Here is a 12,908-nt window from a genome sequence, read left to right on the forward strand (position 1 = left end):
TCACATCAGATGCAGACAGTGGGGAGGCACGACGGTGCGAGCAGTTACAGAGCCTTCCGGAGGAGCTGCCCGCTGAACAGGGCCTTGAAGCATTAGTACTGGGATTCTTTTCTCCCAGGGTAGCCAGACCCCAGCACAAGCAGTCCTACATCCAGGGACGTACTGGGGGAGGAAGAGCCAGGCCCTGGTACGCAGGGGTGACAAGCATGGGCTGTACCGACTCGGCTTAGAATCTTACTCATGCCTCTTACTTGTTATGAGATCTTCTGGAAATCTTTTTGATTAAAACTATTTATTGAGAGCACCTGGGTGGCTCAGTAGGTTAAACCTCTTCCTTTGGCTCAGGTCATGATCTCAGGGTCCTGGGATCAAGGCCCACATCAGGCTCTTTGCTCAGCAGGGAGTCTGCTTCCCCCTTCTCTCTCTCTGCCTCTCTGCCTACTTGTGATCTCTCTCTGTCAAATAAATTAAAAAAAAAAAACAAAACTATTTCTTGAACACTTACTCTGCACCATTCAATGACTAGGTTGTGGATGTACACAGGGGTTAGAAAAAAAAAAGCATTGCTTTTCCCATTATCGGTTGTCTAACACTTTTTATGTAAAATACTTTTATGTATAATGAGCATACGATAGTGGTTGCAAGGAATTACGTGGGTGGTGGCTGCCTGGCATGTAGTAATGGCTCTGGCCATCGTAGCCGAATACAGGTACTTCAGGGTTCTAGAAGGTTCTACCTGACCACGCACCCCTCCATGGCTCCATGTGGTCCTGTCACTGCTGATCTGCATCAAATTTTACATTAGACCCTCTCTTAATATTAACGATTCCCACAATTATATCTCCATCCATCTCCAAGTGCCTTCAAATCTATTCATGGTTTTAATTACCACCCCACCCCCCCGCCCTGAGGTGAGTGTGGTCCTCCCCCAAGAACAGATAGGGAAATGCAGGCCACGATAACCTGTGACTCACAAAACACAGCAGGCCAGCCAGGAACGGCCTCCCTGCTCCATGCCTCCCTGCAGGCCCCCCAGAGGGCCCTCATCACTTCAGAAGCTCCTCCCTGCTTCTCAACTGCAAGTACAAGGTCCCTGCCAGGGGATGCAGGCGTGCTTCCCAAGCCCAGATCTGTGCAAGAGCAGTGATCCTGGTGGACAGTAACATTTTCCCTTTAGGAAAGGACACTGTAGTGACTTCACTTAACTCTAAATGATCTGTTTTTTAATGGATATCCTTTATTCTGATTATTAACTTCTGGTTTTGGCACTAAATATCTCTTTCATAAAATGACACTTAGAGTTGATTTTTAAAAAATATTCCTATTTAGCAAAATGAAGAGCTTGGTCTAGTTTTCTGTTTGTTTTTTAAACTGGTGTGTGAGATCCAAAAGATAGGACTTTTGCAGTCAGGACTGGTGTCCAGCCCTAAGGCCTTCTTCTCTGATACCCCCCACCTCACCACTCCATCCTGTGTCTTCACCCCTCCCCTTCTCTCCCCCTCGCTCTCCTTTCTCCCCTCTCCCCTCTGATCAAGCAGCAGCTGACCTACTCTGCTCACCATTCCTCACTGAATGATTGCATATGTCTTCAGGTCAGTCCATAAGATGCCCCTACCTGGCCACCTCTTTCCATCCCACAAGGTATACTTTAAAGCTTGTCTTCTATGTAACTTCCCTCTAGGGCTCCTGAGTGGCTCTGTGGGTTAAGTACCTGCCTTCAGCTAAGGTTGTGGTCATGGGGTCCTGGGATCAAGGCCCACCTTGGGCTCCCTAAACATGTTTCTCCCTCTCATCCCCACTTGTGCTCTCTATCACTATCTCTGTCTCTCTCTGTCTCTCCCTAAGAAATAAATAAAATCTTTAAAAAACAAAACAACAACAAAAAAAACAAAACTTCCTTCTACTCTCTAAGACCGTGCTAAGCACTGTCCTCCCAGGGTGTTGCTGGATCCCATGTAGCATCAGTAAGCACAGTTTGTCCCTGTGCCTCTCCCATGAGAACTTGAGCCCTGTAAGGGAGCAGGTGGAACCATGGTCTTCCTTTGTCTACTCCTTGTGCTTAGACCATGGCTAGCCTGTCACTAGACCACATGGACGAGGTAGAAGGAGGGAGATGGAAGGAGGGAGAGGAGGAATGAGGAGAACAAAGAGGAAACACAGAGAGGCACAGAATGGAGAGATAGGATACACACAGAGAGAAAAGTCAGAGCCAGGGAGAGAGAGATAAGGAGAGAGCCAAGAAACTGAGAAGTAGAAATAGAGAAAGTGGGCTGGAGAAGAAAAGAGCTGTGCTGTGGAAAACAGGCATCCAGGGAAGGGATGAGTATGGAGGGGAGGGGGGAAGTGAAGAAAGGAGGGGAGAGGAGAGGAGAAAGCAATGGGAGGAGGAAATTTGCTGCTTGTGAGTGAACAATATCCGTCTAGTGTGTATCCGGCAATCTACAGCCTCCACTGTTAACTCAGCAAACCTACCTTCTCGGGGTGAAAACACCTGCTTTCCTATCACTCATCTTTAACACATGCGGGGGGCTCTGATTGTCGTCCATCTTTCATCCTGTAATTATTTGAATATATTTGCATTAAATTATATTTAGGTTTTCATCATCTCCTTAATTTTCCAAGACAAATGGAAAAATCTTTTTTTAAAAAAATGAAAATGCTATAAACCATGTATTTAACCTTAGAAAATTGGCAATCCATTAAAGAAAGAAAGCATTTGCTGCTTTGGCAAAAATATTTTATTCCAGAGGATAGTTTCTGCCAGGATATGTACAAAAACTCCCAAGTACGTTTCATTTTTTTTTTTTAATTTTTGTTGTTTTTTTTTTATGTTATGTTAGTCACCATAGAGTATGTCATTAGTTTTGGGTGTAGTGTTCCACGGTTCATTGTGTGCATATAACACCCAGTGCTCCATGCAATCCGTGCCCTCCTTAATACCCATCACCCAGGCTTGCCTATCCCCCCCTTCCCTCTAAAACCTTCAGTTTCTTAGAGTCCACAGTCTCTCATCGTTCGTCTCCCTCTCCGATTTCCCCCCTTCATTTCTCCCTTTCCTCTCCTAATGTCCTCCATGCTATTCCTTATGCTTCACAAGTAAGTGAAACCATATGATAATTGACTCTCTCTGCTTGACTTATTTCAGGCCAGGTAAAGTTTCAGAATGATGGCTCTTGACCAACTTAGCTCTGATTTAAAAGTTGTTGTTGTTCTTGTCATTGGACATGTATATGCTCTTGCTGATGCAACTCTCTAGAAAGCACCTCTGTTTCATAAAATTATAAACTTTGAAGGGCATGGCATGTTTTTTTTTCTAAGTTTTGGTTTTTTAAAAAGTGAGTAAAAACGAACATTTCAAACTCCACTCACTAACGGGATGCCATGAGAAGTATAGAGTGAAGGATGCCCCAGAATGAGAAGACGAGCTCTCCTTTCAAGCTGGGTGTAACCATCTCAGCACTGCTCTGTTTGGAGACCTTTGAAAGAGTTTCACACGCCTTACCTCATTGAGGGTCGCACGTGCACACAACCACACCGGTTCCTTCCATCATTTCCATTCCGGTGTGGCGTCAGGGCTCCCAGATTTAGGTCACTAGAAAAGTCAAAGAGCTGGTAAGTGGCCAAGCTGAGTCTCGTCCCTGTAACATCTGACAGTAAAGCCCAGGAACCAGAATGTTCTTCCCCATGTGACATAGGCATAACCTTCGTGACTGTTGACGGAAGTTGATTGAGGCTAACTCTAGACCTGCTGATCTTTTAAGCCTTAAACCCTGAAAAGAGGAGAAAGAAGGTCACTGCCATTTATTCAACGTGTCCTTTCATTTAACTCCGACAACCAACCCATGCAATAGGAAAATTTGGGTTTTCATCCCCTTCGACCACTGAAGAAATTGAGCTCCCGAGAGGTTAAGTAGCTTGCCGGGTTCCCCAAATTGCCTCTCTAATCATTTAGACTCCAGAAGAAGGTATGAAAGCCCAAAGTCTCCATGGCGTGCCCCGCGGGGGATGAGAACTGTCATTTCTTCGCATTTGTTTAAAAGCTGAATTTCCGTTGAGTGCTTGCTGCGTGCCAGATAGCGGTTCATAAGTGCACCGCAGAAATTCTCTCACTCCTCCTCATTGCAGACCTGCGAAGGAAGCTCACTGTCTCAGCCCTCTCCTGGACTCTTTATTCAGCCTAGAGCAGAGATCAGCTTGACTTCAGGGCACAGGCAGGTGTGCTAAGACAACAGTCTCAGGAACAGGCTGGAACTGGAGAATGCAGGCCCAGCCTCAGGGCTTTCCAATTCTGACGATTTTTTTTTTTTAAATCCAAAAATTAAAATTAAAAAATCCAAAAAAAACCTGTCTGCCAGCCTTGTTTATTCCCCTGCCATTTCCTTATCCCCTGCCCCAAGGGAGAGTGAGGGACTCAGGCTATACGGAGCCTGGCACCATCTTTCATACTCTTATTTTAAGATCATACCATTGATCCTCCCAAGTTGGGTAACCCAGAACCATCCATTCCACTTTCCTGCGGCTTCTAAAGTAGCTACACACCGTGCTCATGTTATTACAAGACCCTTAATTGTTATTAATTGCCGTTGGAGGTGACGATAATTAACGCACCGTAATGAAATGCTAGCCCACCAGCCTAGCATGTGGATTTAACCTGTACTTGTCTAAGGAGATGAACAGATTCGATAGAGACCTCCGTGTCTTGCTGCTGGAGAAGGGACGGGGCGGAAGAGTTAACCCAGAGACCCAGAAGCCTTGCGCCACGTCTTTCACGGGAAGATCACCGTGCCTGTGGCCTGTGCCTTCCTGCTTCCCGTCGGCTCCCGGGTCTCCCCGCTGCTAAGCCCCCCTCACTTGATCAGAACAGCAGGCTCGTTTGATGACATGCCAGCACGGGCTTCAAACACCAATTACCACGCAGCCGATGACAAATACGAAAGGAAAAAAAAAAAGCAGCAATGATCGTTTAATAAATTTATTATGAAGACAAATGGCCCTTGCATAAATCACCCTGCCTTATTACTGAAAAACCTCACTTATTCAGATGTGGAAACAATAAGGGTTAATTTCAAAACTGTGGTGGTACAACCCCTAGGTGGCCTTATGAAGATTGAGGAATCCCCATGGCCCAAAACCCGTAGGTCCCCTGGTGAGGTTCCCAGGGACGACGACAGCCATTAGCTCAGCCCTCGTGTGCTGCTTTTCTGGACCACAAGATACGAAAGTAAGGGTCATTCTACATCTCCACACCAGGTAGAGACTTAGAATAAAGAGCCCACAGTTGGGGCGCCTGAGTGGCTGGGTGGGTTAAGCCTCTGCCTTCGCTCAGGTCATGATCGCAGAGTCCTGGGATCGAGTCCCGCATCGGGCTCTCTGCTCAGCGGGGAGCCTGCTTCCCCCCCCATCCGCCCCCCTGCTGCCTGCTGCTCTGCCTACTCGTGATCTCTGTCAAATAAATAAAATCTTTAAAAAAAAAAAAGAGCGCACAGCGGGATGACTGGGGAGTGCATAGCAACCTCTGTCTGTGTGCTGGGTACGTACTGTCACATGTTGCAGAGAGAAAATTTCCTCCTGTCCTCATAAAATTACACGGCAGCAGCAAAAAAGCTCAAGAACCTTGGTTTTGGACTTAGGTAGCTCTTGTTCAAGCTTGAAGTCTACCGGACCTTCACTCTGTGACTTTGGCCAAGTTACTTAACCTAAGTCTTATTCCCTAACCCACAAAACGGAGAGGAATAGTAGCTACTATTGTTGTGTATGTGTTGTTGTTGTATTGAATTGAGTGATACGTGATGAAGACTCCACATGCTGTCATGAAGTAAACTATTATTTCCCCAGCTGACACGGGAGAAAACACAAGCGCATCAAAGCTGAGGGTCTCACCCATGGGACACAGCCAGTAGTGTAGTCTGGACCCAAACCCATATCTGTGTTTGACTCCCTTGTTCTCTGCCTAGTGCCCAAGGCTTTCAGTGTGGGCGGGTAGGCCCGACGTCTGTAGTGTGCTGGGGAAACTGAGTGGACATGACGCCTCGAACAGTTACCTTCATTTCCTTCCAAATCAGAGGTAGGAAGTCTTCCCCATTTTGATGCCAGCTGCCTTCTCAAAGTGGTAGAAAAATGAAACAACCTCAATGTATCATTAAAGGTACAAGATAATTATTTCTGTTCTGAAATTAATTATAAACATGCAGTCATCGTTTTGTTAGGTAAGTGTGTTTCTAAATACTTGCATACAAATGCCTCCTCCTCTCCTATAGCTTATCACATGTGGTTGCCTCCCACATGGGTTACTTGGAAAATCACCAGAGTGTTTGCGTTGCGATTCTATGGCCTAGACCCACAGGTGTACTTGAGCTAGTCTATCTATAGATAGATATACGTGTGTATCTATCTATATATATACACTCACACAGATGTACATATGTGTATGTACATACATACATACATGTATAGCTAGAGTCTCATTCCATGTCTGGTCTCCACACACAAAGAGCTCAAGGAGAGTAGACAGAAGACCAACTCTGGCCATGCAATGGTTAGTCCTGCGCTGTCTCGGTAAAGAAATGTCGGAGGGCCTTCTATGTGTTAGCAGTGGACTTAGCAACCAAACCCTACAAATAAGGAAGCTGCTACTTTGAAAAATGGTCTGTGATTGCTTTCCGAGGCAAGTCTGTCAGTGAGAGCAGTGAGAAGCTCGTGATACCAAAGGGCTGTAACTGTTCTCAGTTTACTAAGCTCTCACTGAGTGCCAGGTGCAGGGGAGTGGTGATGGGTCACACGTGAGCCTTCCTTCCTCTAGACTCCCTCCATGTGGGAGTTCCTCAGCTAAAACCCTCCTGGGGAGAACTCCCCCTTCCCCTCCTCCCACCCCAACTTCCAGCAGACATTGGAACTCCTGAATAAACCCCATCCTTCTTGTTAGGAAATTTTAAAAGTAATGGAGGGAGTAGGAAATTCTCTTCAATGTCGAGACTACCAGTCTGTCATTTCTTCACAAGAGAAATACATTTGTTAAGTCGAAGAAAGACCTTTTCCTTTTCCAGCCAAATCACTTCTTCTCAACACACACACACACTCGCACGCGCGCGCGCAGGATCATGAGTTCTCTCTCACACGCTTTCTCTCTTACACATGTAGATTTACTCTCCTACACAGACACACACACACACGCTCATGCATGTTTTCTCTTTCACGCATGCACACACACACTAGCTCATTCATTCTCTGTCTCTCTCTGTCTCTCTCCCTCTACCACACACACACACACACACACACACACACACACACACAAACACACAAATGACCAAGCCTTTGAACCTAGGACAGAAGGTGGGTGCCAGAAACTAGGACAGTCTACAGGATGTCTTGTGAGAGAGGAAGCAACAGTGAGACGCGGGAGGTGACGCAAACAAAAGCTCTCCCTTCTGTTGGGGCTAGTGATTGAGAGCCATAGGCGTGTCTGCCACCCTACCCCCATTTCCAGACCTGGATGCTGTGATATCGCAGCCATTGCTCCCTCCTCCCCTCCCGTCTGGCTCTCTCCCCTCTGCATCCCTATACCAGTGCCCTGCTCCTGCTGCGGCGTGTCTGAGAGGGAAGGCACAAGGACCAGAGAGCACACCTGCTGGGTGGCAGCTCGCCTTACGCTCTGCCCTGTGCTGGGTGTGTGGGTCAGCATTCCGTTCCCATAACAAACCTATGAAGATGATGTATATATATATTTTTTAAAGATTGTATTTATTTATCTGACATCACAAGTAGGCAGAGAGGCAGGCAGAGGGGAGTGGGGAAGACACCCCCCCCCCCCCCCACTGAGCAGAGAGCCTGATGCGGACCTCGATCCCAGGACCCCAGGATCATGACCCGAGCCGAAGGCAGAGGCTTTAACCCACTGAGCCACCCAGGTTCCCCTGTGCTTTTTTGTTAATTTAAAAACCCCTTCACTTGTTTCACCCGCCCCTCCTCTGCAACCACCAGTTTGTTTTCTGTATTCATAACTGTTTCTGTTGGGTTTGTTCTTTTGTTTAGTCCTTTAGATTCCACATATAAGTGAAATCATATGGTATTTGTCTTTCTCTCTCTGATTTATTTCACTCAACTTAATACCCTCGAGGTCCATCTGCTGTTACAAATGACAAGATCTCATTCTTTTTTATGGCAGAGTAATATTTCATGTATATACATATATAACTTCTTTATCCATTCATCTATGGATGGACACTTGGGCTGCTTCCAGGTCTTGGTTACCATAAATAAAGCTGTAATAAACATAGGGGTGCATATATCTTTTCAAATTAGTGTTTTCATATTCTTTGAGTAAATATCCCCTATTAGAATTACTGGAACATACGGTACTTCTCTTTTCAATATTTTTTAGGAATCTCCATATCGTTTTCCATGGTGGCTGCACCAGTTTGCATTCCCATCAACAGTGCACAAGGAGTCTCCTTTCAACACTTATAATTTCGTGTCTTTTTGATTTAGCCCTTCTGACATGTGTGAAGTGCTATCTCATACTGGTCTGGATTTGCATTTCCTGATGATGAGTGAAGCTGCGTTGAGCATCTTCTCATGAGTCAGTTGGCCATCTGTATGTCTTCTTTGGAGAAATGTCTGTTCACGTCCTCTGCCCATTTTTGGTCAGATTATTTGGGCTTTGGGGTGTGTGTGTGTGTGTGTGTGTGTGTGTGTGTGTGTGTGTGTGTGTTTGATGTGTTGGTGTTTATATTTTGGATATTAACCCCTTATGAGATGTGCCATTTGAAAATATCTCCCCCCAGTCATTGGATTGCCTTTTCATTTTGTTGATGATTCCCTTTGCTGTATAAAATCTTCTTATTTTGCTATAGTCCCAGGAGTTCATTTCTGCTTTTGTTTCCCCTGCCTGAGGAGACAGGTCCATGACTATGTTGCTGAGGTGAAGAGTATATTATTTTCCCCATTTTACGAATGAGGAAACCGAGGCTCAGAGTAAGAGACTTCTACAAGAGTACCCCATTTCGTGACAGAGCTCGGATCTCATCCCAGGCCTGACTGTCCTCAAGGTGTCTTCTAGCCCTCTCCCTTTTTTTTTAAATTTTTATAAACATACAATGTATTATTAGCCCCAGGGGTACAGGTCTGTGAATCGCCAGGTTTACACACTTCACAGCACTCACCATAGCACATACCCTCGCCAATGTCCATAACCCAACCACCCTATCCCTAGCCCCCACCCCCGGCCCCCCTCAGTTTGTTTTGTGACCTTAAGAGTCTCTTATGGTTTGTCTCCCTCCCGATCCCATCTTGTTTCATTTATTCTTTTCCTACGTCCAAAACCCCCCACATTGCATCTCCACTTCCTCATATCAGGGAGATCATATGTCTTTCTCTCATTGACTTATTTCGCTAAGCATAATACCCTCTAATTCCATCCATGTCGTTGAAAATGGCAAGATTTCATTTCTTTTGATGTCTAGCCCTCTCCTTAAGAAATTATGGGAGGACAGGTGGGAGATTCCAAACCTTAAGCCGAGGGTGACTTAGTGGGGATAGGAGTGAGGAGAAAGGGAGGAGCGGAATAAACCTCACTCCACAACTTGTTTCCAAGCTCATCTTGGCTCAAGTTCCCTTTAATCCATCCCCTTCCCCTTGCTCTCACCCCAAATGCTAGTAACTGGGGCGTGAATTGAGGCCAGAGGACTGACCTTTTTTATGCTGGCAGTCTGTCATTGTCTGTGGCCAGGGGGGCGGGGATGGTGCACAACCTCCCAGCCCGGTGGGGCTCCTCAGGGGATGGCTATTCCTGGGAGAGGGAGCAGCTGTGAGTCATTAGCAGCCAACACTCACAGCAGCTGGGAAGAGGGCGCACCAGCCCAGTAAGGGGGATCTGGGCAGAGCACCAAGAACATCTACTACTGACACAGAAAGAGAGAATGATGGCCCAAGGGCTAATTGGCATCCTTAATATAGCACAGCCAGCTTATTTTACAGGTGAGAAATCCAATGCCCAGAGAGGAGAGCTCAAGCCAAAACTCCTGTACATGCCCTGAGGGTCTTCCACGGTCTGACCCCATCTAGCCCATCTGCCCCACTTGGAGCATGCTGGCATCCCAGCCCTGCCTGTGCCTCATTCCCCAAGGATCCAGGCCCTTCCTTTGCCGCAGTGCCTTTACTCATGCTTCTCCTATTGCAGTCTGAGAAATACCTTTCTTTGTTCTCTACCAAGTGATTATAAATACCCTGTAGATTCATCTCACAACATAGGGAAAGGTGGGTCCATCACAGACTGCCTGTAGGGCTTAATAGCTCCTTTTAAGACAGTCTAAAAAGATGTGTAGTCTTAGAGCCGCTGACCTGCAGGAGCCCATAGAATATCTATTTGTTTATGCCTGCACCGCCATTATGGGTCTCCCATAAGTACTTATAGAACATTATGGATTTCTTGTAGAATCCATTTGTGTTGTAGATTGTGCCTGTAGATTGTACTTGTAGATTACCTATGATAATTGTGCCATGTTCGATAGTCTTTCATTGGACTCTCTATTGAGTGCTTACTATATGCCAGACCATGCTCTGGAGAAACGAGGTGAACAAAACTGACAGGGTCCCTGCCCTTTCTTTAAGCATAAGAAAGACAGTCAATATGCAGGGAACTAATAAATAATTTCAGATGACGTTAAGTACCCCTGAGAGTGATTGGGGCAAAGACTCAAAATTCACAGGTCAAAGAAAGGCTTTTCCGAGGAGGGAACATTTGAGCTGAGATCTGAACTATGAGAAAGGATCATCCAGAGGAAGGTCTGAATAGCAGTCTTCCAGGTAGAAGAAACAACAGGTGTGTTGGCCCAGAGGCAGGAATGAGCTTGGCATAGTTGAGGAACAAAAACAGTGTCAAGGTGTCCAGGAAACAGTTGGAAACCAGCACGAGAGAGGACACTGAGCAGGTACTAGTGATGAGGAGAGAAAAGCCACAGTACCCTCCCTCAAGAAACTTACACTCTTTCCCTAGTTACTTTTAGATGGTCTTAGTAAGTACCATCACAGATCGCCTATAGGTATTTATGGACTATCTCCGTCCCTCGGGGAGCTCTCAAAGATAGTCCTTTACTACTTCGCTATGAATTGTCTATAGGAACATAATATGTCAACTCAACTCACTTGAGTGTTAGAGATGAGCTGCAGGGTCTTACAATCTCAGTATAGGTCCATTTGTGTATACTTTAGGGAAACCGTTAGTGTTGTCTCCTCTCCAAAGCTGATAGTTGTGTTGCGGGTGACCTGACACTTGACGTCACTGAGGTTCCATCGTAGACCCTTTGGATGTTTTCAGTGGCTAAAGCTTGCAAACTATGGTCACTCTATCACTAAGGATTGCTTGGCGATTATTTTTTTTTAAGATTTAATTTATTTATTTGACAGACAGAGATCACAAGTAGGCAGAGAGGCAGAGAGAGAGGAAGGGAAGCAGGCTCCCTGCTGAGCAGAGAGCCCGATGCAGGGCTTGATCCCAGGACCCTGAGATCACGACCGGAGCTGAAGGCAGAGGCTTTAACCCACTGAGCCACCCAGGCGCCCAGCTTGGAGATTATTTTTAAACTTAAGACTGTCCCCAAGAACAGTGTTTCTTTGACTCAGTTTTCACTTTGTTGTATTGATTCCCATAAGAAATTAATCCCAGACAAGTATTTGGAACAAATGATAACACCCAGTTAGAAACATTTCCCCAGTATGTAAGGATCAGGTACTGCTGCAAGGAGCACAACTCACAATAACAGTGGTTTAAGTGAGACGGTGGAAGGCTATATCTCTCATAGGAAAGTCTGAAGTCCACAGTCCACGGGCATAATCTAGCAGTTCTATGAAAAATCCTCAGGGCGCCAGGCTCCTTCCAGCGTCCTGCTCTGTCATCCAAGATGGCTTCCCAGCCACCACACTCATGTTCTAACCAACAAGGTGAGCGGAGAAGGGAAGAAAAGGCAAAGGGTACACGCTAGTTATTTTCTGAGGAAGGCTTCCAGAAACTGTCTCAATACACTATTGCTTACCATTAATCAGAACTTAACCACGTGACCACATTGCTGCAAGGAGGCTGAAGAATACAGTCTGTATGCTTAGTGGTCATGGACCCAGCGAAATAGTCTCTTTCTAAGGAAGAAGAGGATATGAATAATGAGGAGTGCTCAAAGCCCTTAGTACACCCAGTGCGGACACAATACATGTAACAAAATTCACATTAGTAGAAATGTCCCAAACCAGTGGTCACTAGCCCTAGGATGTTAAAACAAAAACAAACCCAAAAAACTAGTAAAACTAAATTTTAAAAGGGAGGGAGTCCGTGGTAGTGTTACCAAACTTATAATTTTCCCTAGGACTTGAAAAACAATGTAAACATATCATCCACCATAATAATCATCTCCTTAAAAAAGACACACACAAAAGATAGAACTTTAAAGATGCTTTAAGTAGAGTAAGTTTTGCTTTGGTGAGGAGGTGGGATAGTCATTCTTTTCATTTCACCACAAGGCAGTGAACTTGATCAAAGACTGGTGTTATTAAATGATGTTTCAACCTAAAAGCATTTAAGACAGTATGACATTTTCTGTTTCTGAAGGCATCCCCCAAGTTACAATAATAATGACCATTTATTTAGGGCACATGTTATTAACCGGTGGACCTCCAGCCAGATTCTATTCATAGATGTTGCATTCGAGCTAATAAGTCATTTCTGGAAAATATGTTGTCAACATCTAAAAGTTAAGAGAGTCTGTGTTTTAAAAATGTTTAATTCTTGCTTCTCTTGAAAAGTACCACGTGCTGGCATGTTGAGCCCTCATTTCCACATGATCGCCCCCAGCTGGAGGAAGCTGGGCAGCAGCTGCCCCTTGGATGGGCCGTGTGCTTGCCAATTCATTACCATCCCACCTGGC

The 12,908-nt window shown here is 45.6% G+C and overlaps 1 protein-coding gene and 1 pseudogene across 2 annotated transcripts in view; one reads left to right on the forward strand and one right to left on the reverse strand.

Moving 5' to 3' along the window:
* LOC123955673 overlaps window positions 1–3,693 on the reverse strand; it is a 46,218-nt pseudogene extending 42,525 nt beyond the window's left edge.
* The window catches only part of DAB1 (DAB adaptor protein 1), a 1,148,653-nt gene that overhangs the window by 575,871 nt on the left and 559,874 nt on the right, over window positions 1–12,908 (forward strand). The window lies entirely within an intron of this gene.

Source organism: Meles meles, chromosome 1, assembly GCF_922984935.1.
Source record: "Meles meles chromosome 1, mMelMel3.1 paternal haplotype, whole genome shotgun sequence".
Taxonomy (NCBI): Eukaryota; Metazoa; Chordata; class Mammalia; order Carnivora; family Mustelidae; genus Meles; species Meles meles.